Below are 4,407 nucleotides of genomic sequence, written 5' to 3'. Positions count from 1 at the left end.
CATGTATAAAGCATGTAAGGCAAAGTCTTGCTATCCATGCATCTGGCTATCCTTCTAATACAAAATGGTTTGTTCTTCTGGTCAGTCCATGGTATCGTTAAGACTCTTCATCAACACCATAATTCAAATGCACTGTTTTTCTTTGGTCTTCCTTATTCATTGTCCAGCTTTTGCATACATAGGAAGCTTTGCATACAACATGGCTTAGGTCAGGCACACCTTCCTTCATCCTCAAAGTGACATTCAAACATTTTAAAAAGTATTGATATAGTGGCTGCAAAATTGAGCTCGAACAGAGCAATGGTTGTGTGGCTATTGGAGGACTGGGTAGTGTTTGGCTCTGTTGTTTGTGTACACAGGGTCCCTGAGAGTCAGAATCAATTTGGCAGCACCAAACAGCAATGGTACATAACTGTTGATCTTTCCAGCAGGTACACAATGAGTAGAGAACACATTCTTGGAGAACCTCAGACTCCTACAAAATTAGTTTAGATTTTTTAAAAATTAGTTTAAATATTTCATTCCAAGACACTTCATTGGAATTGGGTGATCACAGACTAGAATATAGGGAAGCAGTATGACACAGTAGATCCAGAGGTCAGAGTTATCACCCTCCGCAACCACTATGTGACTACATTTTACCTAAATAAATAAATAAGTGAAATACACGGAAGAGTTACCTGACAGTCTGTTGCTCTTAGGGGCCATTGAGACAGTTCGGACTCACAGCGACTCTAGGTACAACAGGAACAAAACACTGCCCAGCACCGTGCCGTCTCAGAAATGTGTGAGTCCACTGTTTCACCCACTGTGTCAATCCATCTTGTTGAGGGTCTTTCTCTTTTCGTGCCGCCCCTTTACTTTACGAAGCATGATGTTCTTCTCCAAGGACTGGTGTCTCCTGATAATATGCTCAAAGTACGTGAGATGAAGTCCCTCCAACTTTGCTTCTAAGCACCGTTCTGGCTGTACCTCTCCCCAGACAGGTTTGGTTGTTCTTTTGGCAGTCTGTGGTACTTTAAGCGTTCTTCTTCCAGTGTTCTTAATAAAAAGAAAGAAAAAGAAATTACCCCGAGTCCACTCTGCCACACAGCGACCCCATGTATTGTAGGGTAGAACTGTTCGCCATTTTTCCAAAGGCTGTGATCATTAGGAAGAGAACTCTAGACCTATCTACCGAGGTGCCTCTGGGTGGATTTGAACCACCATTCTGTCAGTAGCTGAGTGCTTAACCATTCCCACCACCCAGGGATTCCCCCAAGGTTGTATCAAAACCAAATGCACTGCTATCAAGTCAATGTTGACGCATAGCAACCTTGTATAGACTGTCCGTCTTCATAGGACCAGACAGCCTTACCGTCATTCTCCATTGACTTTGCAGTTAGCAGGCCAACCCATAATTCAGGGGTCCTTCTAGGGCTTCTATAGGTTTCCATTATTTTTTCTCCTAGTTTTCTTTCCAAATTAACATTATCACCTCGGAGCTCCCAGCAAGAGGAGGAGGATTCATTCAGCCCTCCGTCCATGAAGTTTAGCAACTCTCACACAAGACAAGAGGACTTCTGAGGACAGGATGAATGTTAAATCAGGCTTCGATTTTTAATGTAATTTATGGGGTGCTTCTTATAGTCTAGAGCCATAATATTTCTAACAGAAAAGACTCATAGGCCAATAAATCTAATTCTTAATTTAATGTAGAGGAAAAGATCTTTCTTATACTCCTAAACCAAGCCACTGCAAAATACCAGTGTGATTTTCATTTAGAACAAGTCATCATAAAAAATTTATTAAAATTTTGCAATGAATTAAAAAGGTAAAGTACTTAAGATGCTAAGAGACTATAACTTTCGGGTGAAATTTCTCCCCCTTCCCCCTTTTCTTCTTCTTTTCCAGGAGCTGCAACATTTGCGGCATAGTTTGGATAAATTAATCTCTTGTTAATTTTGGAAGCTGCTGAATTGACACATCCTCCTCCACCTCCCTTCCTCAACGTCACTAAGCCGCCGCAAGCCTCCGTGACAATCAGAGCAGTATCTGAAGCACGTGTCTGGGCCAACAGAACAAGCACTGTGCCTCCTCACTGGGAGCTAGCGACAGCCTTCTCTGGACTTTGTCCCCAAACTAACCCAACAGTTTTATAAATCCCTTAGTGGTGCTTCTGTAATTCCACTTTGCCTCACTGAACTCTCATACAGCCAAACTCGAATATAGCTGAACAACATTTTAAAAAATTCTAAAGTTACCATTTTTCTTTCACTCACTCACTCACTGCCATCAAGTCAATTCCTACTCATAACAACCCTGTGGGCCAGAGGAGAACTGCAGCTGTGATTTTCTAAGATTAATAAACCTCTATGGGAGCAGAAAGCCTCATCTTTCTCCCCTAGTTTTTCGTTAGATGCATGTTAATAGAACGCAATTCAAACAAGTCTAAGGAAAAAGAAAAGAATAATTTTACTATGAAAATTCAGAGCTTACTCACAGAGCAGTTTATTGTACTGTGGTGGCGTGCGTGCTCCTGTGACGGGAGAAGCTATGTCACTGGTATTTCAAATTCCAGCAGGGTCATCCAAGGTAAACAGGTTCCAGCAGAGCTTTCCGACTGAGCACTGACTATCAAGAACTAAGCTGTGCACTTCTGAGAAGTTAGCCACTGAAAACCGTGTGCACAGCAGGAGTCCACTGTCAGGTACTGAAAGCCCCCTTGAGTAGCAGCACAAGCTTGTCATCTATAGTGCCAGAGGGTAAGCCCCGCAGGTCAAGAGGCACTCAAATACTCCTAAGGAAGTGCTGCCTTCTTAGAGTAGAGCCAACCACTGTGACGTGAAGTACAACTTTTGGGAACTTCACTTGCTGGTGAAGTTAAAATGACTTAAAATGAAAATAAGCAGCTACAAACATCAATTACTAATCAGAACTTGCAATGTGCGAAGTATGACTCTACGAAAATTAGAAGCCATCATAAATGAAATGAAATGCATGAATGGATTTAGTGGGCTGAAATGAACTGGTATCAGCCACACAGTTTACTATGTTAGGGATGACAAGCTCAAGACCAGTGGCATTGTATTCATTGTCAAGAACACATCTCGAGATCTACCTCAAACTAAAATGCTGCCTGTGATCATGTCTATCCCACTACAAGGGAATCCAGCTAATACAAATCATGGGGTAGAACCAAGAAATAAGGTGCATGGAACACATCGGTTTTGCTATCCTGCAAATGAACCACAAAACAAGCCAGAGAAGGGGGACCTCAGGTCCCTTAGAAAGACGAGCTCAGAGTGAATCGCATCCTTTGGAACAGGGTTACCTGCGCTGAATACCTCCTCGACTCAGAAGGCAGAGCCCTGCAATACCAGCAGCAGAATCATGAGGCTGGCAGAAGTCTGTGTACAGAGGGTTTTCCCTTTCCACAGAGCAAGAAAGCTTAACACCTTTGGGCAAAAGACTTGCTGGCAGAGTAGGATTTCTCTGACTACTTGGTGGAGATAGGTTTACAAACCTACAGCGCTAGAGCTGTGTACCTTTCCCCTGAGGCTTACTAGTAGACTGTGTGGCTTCTGGGAAGTTATCAGAAAAACGAACATCTTTGTAACATTTGCCAAGCAAAACAGAGGCCAGGTCAAGGGCTTGAGAGAAGCTCATCTACAGACAAAGCTTAGAACAGGTTGCCCAGAATGAAGAACTGCATCCTGAAGATTCCTGAACCTGAATAGTGAGTGGCCTGTGATTACAGTCTGTGAGTTCTGTGTGTAGTCGGGACGCCAAAGGAGCAACAGCTTCAGTCAACTTCAGAAAAGGCCGGAGGGAGAGCGTGTTTGATCTCCATCTCATAGGAACCAGCCATGGGCTGTTCATCGTGATCCTCCTCTTTACTTGTGAAGTTTCAGGTCAGACCCCCTTCCTCCATGCCATTTCTAACGTGCCCTGGTAGGAAGGTAGCCATTGCATCTAGATGATCAAATTTAGTGGCCTCTAATTACAACCATCTCTATCTCTGCCTGTTCCGTGGTCATGCTTCCTCCTCCATTCCTGATTGATTAATGTGAGTCTTCTCTCGTTTTCTTGTGGTCAATTTAACTAAAGGTTTGTCAATTTTATTGATCTTTTTAAAGAACCAACTTTTAGGTTGGCTTATATTTACTAGCATGCTAATTTTATTACTTTGCTTTTCCTTAGTTGGGGTTTAGTTGTTTTGGGGGTTTTTTTTCTGCTTGAAATCAGTTTATTAAACATTTTGGGACTGAAAACAAATTTGGATAAAAGCAAGTCTGTGCTAAAGTCATTTTTTGCTGTGTGCAGAAATGCAAATAAAATGTGCATCACTTTGTTTTTAAATCATTTTATTGGGGCTCGTACAATTCTTATCACAATCCATACATACATCCATTGTGTCAAGCACAT

The 4,407-nt window shown here is 42.3% G+C and overlaps 1 protein-coding gene across 1 annotated transcript in view; it reads right to left on the bottom strand.

Moving 5' to 3' along the window:
* The window catches only part of ABI1 (abl interactor 1), a 124,782-nt gene that overhangs the window by 114,871 nt on the left and 5,504 nt on the right, over nt 1-4,407 (bottom strand). Inside the window, exon 2 of the mRNA XM_045300208.1 lies at nt 681-1,041. The gene's annotated coding sequence lies outside the window, so the exon portion shown is untranslated. The remainder of the gene's footprint in view (nt 1-680; nt 1,042-4,407) is intronic.

This window comes from Echinops telfairi, unplaced genomic scaffold (assembly GCF_000313985.2).
Source record: "Echinops telfairi isolate 266 unplaced genomic scaffold, ASM31398v2 ScPeMD7_7461;HRSCAF=8499, whole genome shotgun sequence".
Lineage (NCBI taxonomy): Eukaryota > Metazoa > Chordata > Mammalia > Afrosoricida > Tenrecidae > Echinops > Echinops telfairi.
This window is presented reverse-complemented; position numbering and strand designations above follow the sequence as displayed.